The following is a 12507-nucleotide window of genomic DNA, read 5'->3' as shown; positions in this document are numbered from 1 at the left end:
CAGTCTTTGCAAAGTAGCTCTAATGATGAGAATTCTGAGTTTGTCAATATAAAGATAGAATACTGTTATAATGACCAAAGTTTGACAAATCTCAATGGAATCACAAACTGAGGACAATCAAAACTTCCTAAACTGATGGAGCTCCAGGAGATGGGTCTGGCAAGGAGTCAAAATATACTCAGAATGGTGAGACAAATACTGTACGAGGCAGTTCATCAGAAATCCTGCACTGTCGTTGACCTTAAAGGTTCCAGGCCACCCTAAGACACCTGCTTTGGGCTGGTTTGAGCAACAGAACATAGGGCTACCAGGACCACAGCTATTCCACTGTGCCTGGTCTTGGTCAGGAAGAACCTTTTCCTTTGGTTTTCTAAACCTCTGAAGCTTATAATTCTGAGGGAAGTGACTAGATGAAAGAAGACCTTTAAAGACCTCTTATCAACAGAATCAATTTGAATATCAGGTGTGGCCTCTCTAATCTTTCCAACCCTCCTGAAAGGCAAGGGCTGTAATTTCGTGCATCGGGCCTCTAGTAAATAAATACATCTCCAGAATCAAAGAAGTCAATCTTATTCAACATATTTTAGTGATAGAGGGGCAATTTACTATGACCCCAGATTTAACAAAAAAAATTTTTAGTGTCAGACTTTCTATAATACCTTGCTGTTACAGACCATTTAAGAAAAGCATGCTTATCTATATAACAATTTTTAAAATGGCAAATGACTAAAGAGACTTAAAAGTTTCATATTTATTAAGAGTTTTGATGATATACAATAAAAATATTTCAAAAACATTTTTAACAAGTTAATAACCCCTTCTCAAATCAATAAGTGACCAAATGAGAAACATCCTACCTCACATACTATTTATATTAACCATTTGACTTGGATTAAAGATGAGTCCAATTTAGCATAATTATTGGTACTCTTCTAGACCGCATGTTTCTTCAGACATTTCAAGAACCTTCCATAGTGTTTTATATACATCAGAAAAAGAAAAATTAATCTCAAGCATGTCCTATGTTGGGTACAATAATAACAATTGTTTCCTGAATCCATGTGAGCAATTTTCTCTTAAAAAGACATTTAAGCCGAAACCGGTTTGGCTTAGTGGATAGAGCGTCGGCCTGCGGACTGAAAGGTCCCAGGTTCGACTCCGGTCAGGGGCATGTGCCTTGGTTGCGGGCACATCTGTGCAGGAGGCAGCTAATCGATGTTTCTCCCACATCGGTGTTTCTGACTCTCTCTCTCCCTCCCTTCCTCTCTGTAAAAAATCAATAAAATATATTTTTTAAAAAAAGAAAAGAAAAAAAAAGACATTTAAGTCTGCATCTATCATTCCATCCTGAACAGTCAGGAATGAGGTGAGACGCCATACTTACAGAAAGCTAAAAACCTAAAATATAGCCCAGCCATTGTGGGTCAATGGTTGAGCATCCACTCATGAAACAGGTCATGGTGGATTCTGGGTCAGGGCACATGCCCAGTTTGGGGCCCAATTACCAGTGGGGGGCGGGGCGGGGGTGCAGGAGGCAGTGTATCAATGTTTCTCCCTCATCCATGTTTCCTTCTCTCTTTTCCTCTCCCTTCCTCCCTCTAAAATCAATAAAAATATATTTAAAAAAACCCAAAAATATATTAATCCTTGCAAAATGTCAAATATCTGCCTTTCAAATAAAATGAAAGTAACTTAATTACATGCTGCACTGAAACTCAGATAATATTCCCTCTATAATTATCAGGTAATATTCTCTCCTAGAACTTGTAATTAAAAAAGAGTTGGAGAGGTTTCTGTAAAGCTAGAGATGTCAAATGGTGGTAATAAGAAGCCTAAGTATCTTGCTTTCATCTTGGTTCTGAGTACAGGCAATTTGTAGAAAATGTGGTTCCCATATCCCCTTTCTCCAGGGAGTGGACACAACTCTGAAAGGGGGATAATGTCATAAACTGTTGGTGTACTGTATTAAAAGAACTACTAGAAGGTATCTCAACACCACACAAAATATAATCTTATAAACAAACGTGGAACAAGTATTTGGTAGAATTTTTTTCTCTTCAATATGGACACAGTTGGGTTTGCTCAGGTATATACATATGCACACAGAAGTCAGGAGGTTAAGACTAATAGTGCAATGGGGGGAGGGGAGCAACTGCGTATCATCTGGCTCTTCAGCACCAATCAACACCTGGCATGGTATTTATAGCTCTAGCTTGTGGAAGAAAATGGATTTTAGTTCTAGATGTATTTATAATGGTTTACTCCCCCAAATGCTGCACTCTTTATTCACACAGAATGTGGTGTTTTGTATTTTTTTCCAGTTCCTGATGATCTGCTTGGCAGGAAGAGGACAGTCTGAAGGCTTGGTAAATTGATTAGATGGAATGAGTTTTACAGATTTTTTGCTGGTCTACAGTAACCTATGGTCACTGTGACTACTACAGAGAGAGAGGACTAATAGCCAACTCTAAATTTAGAAATATCTTTTCAGACCTCAGGAAGGAGTCTCGTTTTCAGAGCACTTACTGGTTACTGGTAAAAGCAATTTTACATCTACTGGGAAATGGTTGAAAAATATACTGCTAGGCAATAGAATAGTTAGAGTTGGTTTTTCTAAAGAAATAGTAAATGGCTTTGGGGTCATAACAGGTTACAGAAACGGAGTTATGATAAAAATAAGTGAAATGTCCAAAATCAGTCGGTTCGAGGTCAGGACTAAAGCAAAATGTTCTAGGATTAATATTCTTTCTCACTGGGGGAAACGTTTGACTGATGTAAAGAGAACCAAAAATAGTGCTAATTAGATCAGCAATTCACAGACACCTGCACTTTGCACCTCTGCATGTCTTAGGGTTTGGCTGCTATTTGGAAAAGAGTAAATTACTAGATGAAACTAATGCTCTAACCCTACAAGCTCGTAGCATCCCAGAATTTTGCTGATAGTCTATTAGGAGAAAGAACTTTTCAAATATCTTAGGAACTAGCCAAGTAAATAAGAAACAAATATGCTATTTTCATGAAATGAATATTTATTGAGCACCCGCTATGTGCCAGGCCCTCTTGTATGCACGAAGATGCAGATAAGGTCCTTGCTGTCATGGGACTTACCGTCTAGCATTAAACCACATCACATTGGCAGGCTGTGGAAGAACATGGGGATGCTTTGAGAAGGTTGAATTAAGTGACAGAAAATCTTGAAATCCAGTTTTTTGGGAAAAGAACTGATTTTTGAGATGCTTGATGAGAAGCCATTGGGCCCTATCCAGCCAGGACTAAAGGAAGAGAAAAATTATTTTGCAAAGTCTTTTCTATTTTGATGAGATTCTTTTGATGTAAACCTGGCATGTCAAACACAACAACATGGTTGCTCTTTGTCAGTAAACCGAGGGACAAGTTTGGTGGCATAATTTAATGAGCTTATTACCGATCTCTTACAGTAATCAATAAACATTTACTTAACCATCCTGAGGTGGCTTGCAGCCATCACCAGTTATTCTGTTAGACTGGTAAATGTTGAAAAAGCTGTGGTGAGCAGAAACATTTTATCTGTACAATTAGAAACAGTCTATACCCTATAATTTTGAGGACTTCCTTAAGTTGCCAATTAATTGGTTTTCTGACTGTGCCTTTTGATTTATAAAGTTTATTCTCTACTATAAGTAACAAAGTTGTACTCTAAGGTTATCAAGATCTCTGTGACCATAATAAAATCAAGTTCATCAGCTTGGACAAAGACTTGCCATTGTTCTTAACAGAATGTCCAGTCTTATCCAATGTCCCAATGGACTTCTTTAAGATAGTTTCAATTTACAAAATCAACTCACTCTCTAGTTCAGAGAGCAACAGTAGTTTCGTGCTCTGTTAAACATCAAAAAGTTGAAGTAGTTTCATTTTTGAGTAACTGGAGAGATTTGCTATCTATTTCTTAGAAGAGGGGTCTATTTTGGTCCTTTTGTACTGGCATTAAGGGAAAAAAAAAAAGCCAGGCCTTTTCTTATTTAAAACTTTTTTGAAATTACAAAAATAATGTGCTTCTTACTGAAAAATCAGTAACTAGAACTAAGCAGAAAAAGAAAATTCACTCACAATTCCATCCATCACTGAGAGACCTAGTTAACATCTTGGTGTTTATCTGTCCCCCCTCTTTTCTGCCTCCATATATGTTTTTAAATTGGAATCCTATCGTGTATTGTGATTCGTTTCCTCGCCCACTTAACCTTCATATCGCTCCAGGTCACCTTGCATCATTTCCTGATGACTGTTCTCAAAAAGACCGAAGTGACCACTGACCGGCAGAGTTTCAGAGTCTGCGTGCCCAACACGCGCAGAGCCCCGCCGCCAGCTCCCGTAGCAGAATAGCCCGCAAGGTCCTCACGCGGGAACCGCACCACACTTTCTCCGGGGCCTGGGCAGTGGTGGGGAGAAGCGCTCTGCGGACCCAGGGGCCCCATTCCCAAAGATGCCAGTCTCCCCCACCCCTCCCCACCCCGATCTCCCTTACACAGCAGCGGTCCAATTCTGGGGAGCCGGGGTCACCCTGCGCGCCCCTCTTCCCGCGACAGCTCGGCCGGCGCGTCGCCTTCCCCCGCGGACCCTCCAGCACCGGCCGCGGGCAGAGACCCAGGAGGGGCGCGGGAGCGCCAGCACTGGCCCGGCCGGGAGCCGCGTCCAAACCGGAGCCGTGCGGAGACTCGCGGGGCCGCGCCGTCCCTGAGTGATGACGCGCTTCCTGCCCTCCCCGCGCTCGCGGGCCGTGCGCTCGCGCTCGCCCTCGGCTCTTGTTCCGCGCCCGGAGCCAGCGGCGGCGGCTGGGGCTGAGGCGGCTGCGGGAGCGGAGCGGTCGCCGGGCGCGCGGGGGAACGCCGGCTGCACTCCCGGGCAGGCGCTCTGCAATGAGACAGTAAATGCATCCCCCGGTAAGGCGCACGGCTCACTCGGGTTTTCCTCCTCCTCCAGCTGCATGCACGTTGCATGAATTTCTCGTGTCTTTTCCCTCCCGACAGCAGGAAAATGTGGGTGGTTTTTTTCCTTCCTTTTGCATCTCGTGAGTGATGCCAAATGCAGGAAAAAACCCGCACACCTCCCAGATGTGATGCTCTAGGAGGGCTTTCTGCAGGAAAATAAAAAATAAAATAAAATCAATGCACCTGCCTACTGCACATGTATGTTTCACTGCACTCGACCCGGGCGCAGCGGTTTGCAAACAGCCTCGCAGCCGGCGCCCCAGAGCGGATCCCTGGCCGCGGGCAGCCGGTCCCCTCCGGCTCCGGAGCTCCCGCTGGGTTTCCGGTAACTGGGCTTTGAAAAGCGGCCTCGCCCGCCTGGAGTGTCCCCTCGGCCCCGACCGGGCCCCCGTGCCAGGAGAGTTGGCGCGGGCGGAACGGCTTCATTCCAGCACTGGCCGCCCCGACTCCAGCGCCACTTTGCAAACAAGTCTCCGGCCAGGCTTCGGGCAAAGACAGCCCGCTGGTGCCCAGCCCCTTCCCCAGTCCGGACTCTTGTACCTGCCTATTCCACGACTCCCCCTTACTTGGCAATTTCGTCACCAGAAACTGCTGGTCGCTCGCCGAGGGACGGGGGCAGCGCCCGCCTAGAGCGCGAGAGCAGGATTTGGATTCAGTGTCGCACTGGACTAGCGGCGCCCTCTCCTTCTGTGGCCACACGAGCTGAGATTTCGCGCCCGCTGGGAGCCGGGGTCCCGGAGACGGGCATTTCGGGATTCCCGGAGGAGACCGAGGCACGACGTTCCAGGGCGCCATATTTTCAGTGGGTCTTGGCTGCGGAGGGGAGGGGGCGCACAGTTTTTGGGCCGGGGAGATAGTGCGGCGCCCCCGCACGAGCGGTTTTCGCCGGGAAAGTTTGGCTCCGAGGCCCGCGCGGAGGCGGCTGCGCAGGGCGAGCCCGGCGGCTGTCCCCGCAGGGGCGCGCGGCTGCAGCGCTCGCCAGGCCGGCTGGCGTTGAGGGCCCGGAGCCGCCGTCAGGGACACGCGCTCGGCTCGCCTCCTTCCCCTGTCCCGCCGAGACCGGGCGTTTGGGCTCCGAGGCTCAGGAACACGCCCCTCTCCCGCCGCCCCGCTGCCCGGGCGCTCCGCCGGAGCCGTGCGCCTGGCGGCGTCCCCAGGTCGGGCGCGGGGTGGAGAGCTCTTCCCCAGCGCCTGGGTTCGCCCGGGCGCACCGCAGGGCGCGGGAGCTCCCTCCCTGCGGGAGAAGAGGCGCCCGGGTTTGCGGCGCAGGGCCCAGGGCCTGGCTGGCAGTCATCCCGGCCGCAGAGCAGCCTGAGCCTCCTACCGCCTCTGAGGCTGCGGCGGGGACAGCGGGAGCGCCCGCGGCTGCGTGCTCCGCGGTCGCCGCGCTGCCAGCTCGCGCTGGCGAGGTAAGGGGGCGTTTCCAGAAGTTGGGTTTTCAGGTGACGCGTGGGGAAACTTGGATTTTTGCCGAGGTGACTTGGGAAATGGGAGTTGATTCAGAATCCCTGTGTCTTGTGAAAACTCACCTTCGGGTTATTTCCAGAAGATGAGGGAGGAGTGAGCTGAAGTGTTGGCGTTGTCCAAGACTCAGCTGAAGACAGGAGGGAGGGATGAGGTCCTGGAGAAATGGATCCCCAAATGACAAGCACCCTGGCACTCTTAAGTCCACTCACTTTGGCGTCTAATAGTACCTGGGTGTGCTGAGCTGTGGCACTCGCCAGGTTGTTTGCTGTCGCCCCTTCTCTGGAGCTTGGAGTTAGCGACTTCGCAGGAATGAGTGGTGGGGGGAATGAATCGTTGCTTTAAAAAATGTTTTTATTGGTTTCAGAGAGAGAGAGAGAGAGAGAGAGAAACATCAATGATCAGGGAGATTCATTGATTGGCTGCCTCTTGCACATCCCACGAACCCAGAACCTGGGCATGTGCCCTGACCTGTAATCTTAACTGTGACCCCCTGGTTCATAGGGTCATGCTCAACCGCTAAGCCACGTGGAAATTTTTACTTTTAAAATAGATTGTTTTCAAATAGATTATGACTTTTGCTTTGCAAAGGGGCAGGGGAAGTGTGTGTTTGCTGACCAGCAATCAACTGAATGGAGGAATGTACCAGCCTTGTCTTCTTACTGAAATGTTGCCATGGTATTTGAGATCATGTCAGCACCTTGGGGCTTCATCATTGGAGAGCCTTCCGGGGGTCACAGAATGGGAATACGGTGGGAGGAGGGTGGGGAAGCTTCCATCTGGGAGATGTGCCCTGTGATGGCAGGGCCTAGCCTGCTCCTTCCTTGTCCACTTCATTAAGTGCCTCCACGGTGAATGTCAGCGGTCTTCCTGGCTTGCTGATTCGTGATGTCCATACAAAACCGAGGCGAGGTCCTGGCTGTGACAAGTGGCCACGAGAGAGAAGGCACGCCTGCATGGATGCTGGACTTTTCATTGAGCCCTAGAATTGTGGGAAGCACCCAGAGCCCAAGGTACATTTCTCTAAAATTAGCATTAATGTACTAATTTAGGAGAGAAATCGGTTGCAGAAAGCCTCCATCCGTTTTGTAAAGTTCCCACTTGAATCACAGAAACACAGGGCTCCTCAGACGGGGGGAGTCACTGGTTTCCCTCTGCCTTTGTGCCCACTCTTTTTGGTATTGGTGTTGCACTTCTACGTCTGCAGGGAAAGTGAGCTTTTTTAGTTGCCCCTGTTGTGTGAGTACTGGGCATATTCCTTATAGGAAGAGGCTCATATGTGTGTGTCTTTAATTCACCTACTGCTAAAACTATTTGTTCAGCGTTTTTCAGTCACTTCCCTGGAGTATTTTTAAGCGAAATCAAGTTTTATAAAGAGGGGTGTGTGTGTGTGTGTGTTATTTTTGAGTCCAGTTTCGCTTATATTTCTAAAGGCCCGATGCATGAAAATTCATGCAAGAGTAGGCCTTCCTTCCCCCAGCTGCCGACACCAGCTTCCCTCTAACACCTGGGACCTAGGCTGGCTTCCCTCGGGCTGTCCGAAGGCACCTGGGCCCCGGGTGACTTCCCTCGGGCCGCCCGCAGGCACCTGGGACCTGCTTCCCTCCAGCCCTGGCTTCATCAGGAAGGACATCTGGAATGACATCCGGTCTAATTAGCATATTACTCTTTTATTATTATAGATTATAGTGATTCCCCCACTCCTCCACTCCTTGTCAGCATATCATTAGTTCCCAAGAGCAGTTATAGATGGTTATAGGCCCTTGCCCATTTAGCCCAGTGTCAGCTGAGTGTCAGCCCTTGGACTGAAGGGTCCTGGGTTTGATTCTGGTCAAGGGCATGAACCTTGGTTGCAGGCTCAATCCCCCACCCTCTAAAAATCAATAGCAAAACTATCCTTGGGTGAGGATTAACAACAACAAAGATGCTTACAGGTGGTAAACAATATAAACTTTTAACAACTGTGCACAGAAAAAAAATCTATACATCTACATTTAGCATTATGTTTTATAACTACATGCATGTCACATGTACATGTGTTAAACATCCTATATAATAGAAGACCAGCCACCAAACGGCAGAACGATCAGAATGACTGGTTGACCAGTTGCTATGACGCGCACTGACCACCAGGGGGCAGATGCTCAACGCGGGAGCTGCCCCCTGGTGGTCAGCACGCTCTCACAGTGGGAGTGCCACTCGGCTGACTGGGATGAACTGTGCTCCCACAGCAGGCCACGCCCCCCCCCAGTACACAAATCCTGTTCACCGGACCTCTAGTTATATAATAAAAATTAACTTCAAAAGGAGAAATTTTTGCAGTGAAGCTGAAATAGTTCTACTGTAAACTTTTTAATCTGTATTCCCAAGTTTTCTACTGTAATATTTCACTACTAAGTGAAATTTATTTAAATTTATTTAAACTAAAAAAAAAAGTTCACTAATTTATCCTACCCAACCTCATCCCCTGCAACCATCAATTTGTTCTCTGTATCTATGAATTTTTTTAATTCACATATAAGAAGGATCATACAGTATTTGTCTTTATCTGTCTGTTTTATTTCATTAAGCATAATGCCCTCGAGGTCCATCCACGTTGTCACAAATGGCAAGATTTCTTTCCTTTTTTTCTTTGGTGGGGTTAATCCTTACCAGAGGATATTTTCCCCGTTGCTTTTCAGAGAGAGTGGAAGGGAGGGAGAAGGAGAGGAAGAAAGAGAAACATGGATGTGAGAGAGAGACACATGGACTGGTTGCCTCCCACATGCGCCCAGACCAAGGGGCAAACCTGCAACTCAGGGACGCGTCCCTGCGGGCCAACGCTCTAACCATGTAGCACACTGGCCAGGGCAATATTTTATTTTTTATGGCTGAATAATCATCCCACTGTATCTAGGGGTGGGAAAGGTAGGTTTACAGTTATGAGTACAGCTTATTCTTGTGTTATTGTGAGTACAGCTTATTCTTGTGTTGTTGTTTATTAATTATTGTTATTATTAACCTTCTTTTGCCCACCCCTGTATATATACACCACAGTTTCATATATATAATTTTCAACTACAGCTGAAACAATACCACATCAGTTTTAGGTGTACAACATAGTGACCAGACATCTATAATGAAGTGATCACCTTGACAAGTCTAGCATTCGACACTACACATAGCTATCACAATACTATTGACTATTACCCTCCATGCTGTACTCCATATCCCCATGGCTGCTCTTACAACGCGCAGTTTGACATCTCAGTCCCTTCCCCTTCCTGAGCTATTCCTGCAACACCTCTTCCCTCTGGCAACCATCAAAATGTTCTCTGTATCTATGAGTTAGTTTGTGTTTAGATTCCACATGTAAGTGAAGTCATGGCATTTGTCTTTCTCTGTGTGACCCATTTCACTTAGCATAATACCTTCTAGGTCCATCCATGTCGTTGCAAATGGCAAGATTTTATCATCCTTTTTTTGTGGCTGAGCAATATTTCACTGGATATATGCACCACATCTTTTTTCCCACTTGTCTATCATTGGACATCCAAGTCACTTCTATATCGTGGCCATTGCAAATAATGCTGCAGTGTACATAGGGGTACATAAGTCTTCTTGAATTAATGTTTTGGGTTTCTTTGGATAAATACCCAGAAGTGGAATTGCTGGATCATATGGTAGTTCTATTTTCAACTCTCTGAGGAACCTCCATACTGTTCTTCACAGTGGCCACATAAATTTACAATCCTGCCATCTCTACATCCTCACCAACACCTGTTGTCTGTTGATTTGTTGATGATAGCCACTCTGACAGGTTTGAGATGACATCCTACCATGGCTTTTAATTTGCATCTCCCCAACGACCAGCTCTGTTGAGCATCTTTTCATTTGTCAATTGGCAATCTGCATGTCTTCTATGGAGGAATGCCTATCCAGGTTCTCTGCCCATTCTTAAATAGGACTGTTAGTTTTTTTGGTATTAAGTTGTATGAGTTCCTTATAAATTTTGGATATTGACCGCATATCAGATGCATTATTAGTGAATATCTTCTCCCATTCAGTAGGTTGTCTTTTTGTTTTGTTGAAGGTTTCCTTTGCTGTGTAAATACTTCTTTTTTTTTTAAAAAAAATATATTTTATTGATTTTTCACAGAGAGGAAGGGAGAGGGAGAGAGAGTTAGAAACATCGATGAGAGAGAAACATCGACCAGCTGCCTCCTGCACACCTCCTACTGGAGATGTGCCAGCAACCAAGGTACATGCCCTTGACCGGAATTGAACCCGGGAGCCTTCAGTCTGCAGGCCGACACTCTATCCACTGAGCCAAACCAGTTTCGGCCTGTGTAAATACTTCTTAGTCCCATTGGTTTATTGTTTCTTTTGTTTCCCTTATCTGAGGAGATACATCCAAAAAAATATTACTGAGAGAGAGGTCAAAGATTGCGCTGCCCATGTTTTCTTCCAGGAGTTTATGGCCTTGGGTCCTATATCCAAGTCTTTCATCCATCTTGACTTTACCCATGCATACGGTGCAAGAAAGTGATCTAGCTTGACTCCTCTGCATGTGTCCATCCAGTTTTTCCAACACATTTATTGAAGAGACGATCTCTACCTCACTGTATATTCCTGCCTCCTTGTCATAGTGTAATTGACCTTAGAGGTGTGCATTCATTTCTGGATTCTCTATTCTGTCCCATGGATCCATGCGTCTGTCTACATGCCAGTACCATGCCGCCTCAACCACTATAGCCCTGTAGTATATAGTTTGACGTCAGGCAGGGTGACACCTCCAACTCTGTTCTTCCCTCCCCAAGATGGCTACAGCCATTCAGTGTCTTCTATGGCTCCATATAAACCTAGGGTTATTTGTTCTAGTTCCATGAAAAATGTTATGAGTACCCTGATAGGGATTGCACTGAACCTGTAGATTGCCCTGGGCAGCATAGACTCTTCAACAATTATTCCGACCCAGGAACACAGTGCCTCCCTCCACTTATCTGTATCTTCTTTAGTTTCTGTCCTCAGTATCCTAATGTTTTCCAAGCTATAGGCTTTTTACCTCCTTGGTTAAATTTATTTCTAAGTATTTTATGTTTTTTTTTATGCAATTGTATATGGTATTGTTTCCTTGATTTCTCTGATAGTTCTCTATTCATGTATAAAAATGCAACTAATTTCTGAATATTAATTTTGTATCTTGCTACTTTATAGAATTAATTTATCGGATCTAATAGTTTTTTTGGTGGAATCTTTAGGATTCTCTCTCTATAGTATCATCATCTGCAAACAATGTCAGTTCCACTTTTTTCATTCCAATTTGGATGCTTTTATTTGTTTTCTTGACTAATTCGTGTGTGGCTAAGACTTCCAAAACTATGTTGAATAAAAGTGGTGAAAGTAGATATCCCTGTCTTGTTCCTGATACTCAATGGGAAAAGCTGAAAGTATTGAGTATGACCTTAGCTGTGAGCTTATCATATATGGCCTTTATTATGTTGAGGTATATTCCCTATATACCTATATTGTTGAGAGTTTTTTAAAAATTATATTTTTATTGATTTCAAAGAGGAGGGAGAGAGAGAGAGAGACAGAGAGAGAGAGAGAGAGAGAGAGAGAGAGAGAGAGAGAGAGAGAGAAACATCAATGATGAGAGAAAATTATTGATTGACTGCCTCCTGCATGCCCCCTACTGGGGATTGAGCCTGAAACCCAGGCATGTGCCCTGACCGGTAATCAAACCGTGACCTCCTGGTTCATGGGTTGACAGTCAACCCCCGAGACACAACAGCTGGGCTGTTGAGAGTTTTTTTAAATCATAAATGGATGTTGAATTTTGTCAACTGCTTTCTTTTTGCATCTATCAAGATGATCATATGATATTTATACTTCGTTTTGTTAATGTGGTATATCATATTGACTTATTTGTGGATGTTGAACCATCCTGTATCCCTAGAATAAATCCCATTTGATCATGGTGTATGATCTTTTTAACATGTTTAATTCAGTTTACTAATATTTTGTTGAGGGTTTTTGCATCTGTGTTCATCAGGGATTGGCCTATAATTATCTGTGTGTGTGTGTGTGTGTGTGTGTG

At 45.4% G+C, this 12507-nt stretch overlaps 1 protein-coding gene and 1 long non-coding RNA gene across 2 annotated transcripts in view; one reads left to right on the top strand and one right to left on the bottom strand.

Annotated features, from left to right (window-relative positions):
• Positions 1-3032: 3032 nt before the first annotated feature.
• On the bottom strand, positions 3033-5177 carry LOC114230660 (uncharacterized). Its single transcript, XR_008556113.1, has 3 exons — positions 5148-5177; positions 4502-4887; positions 3033-3272 (listed from the first exon to the last, which is right to left on the bottom strand). It is a non-coding gene; the product is annotated as an uncharacterized LOC114230660 (long non-coding RNA).
• The window catches only part of TLN2 (talin 2), a 425370-nt gene continuing 417533 nt past the window's right edge, over positions 4671-12507 (top strand). The window contains exon 1 of the mRNA XM_008139166.3: positions 4671-4916. The gene's annotated coding sequence lies outside the window, so the exon portion shown is untranslated. The remainder of the gene's footprint in view (positions 4917-12507) is intronic.

Source organism: Eptesicus fuscus, chromosome 5 (genome assembly GCF_027574615.1).
Source record: "Eptesicus fuscus isolate TK198812 chromosome 5, DD_ASM_mEF_20220401, whole genome shotgun sequence".
NCBI lineage: Eukaryota > Metazoa > Chordata > Mammalia > Chiroptera > Vespertilionidae > Eptesicus > Eptesicus fuscus.
The sequence above is the reverse complement of the archived record's forward strand: the minus strand, read 5'-3'. Positions and strand labels throughout refer to the sequence as shown.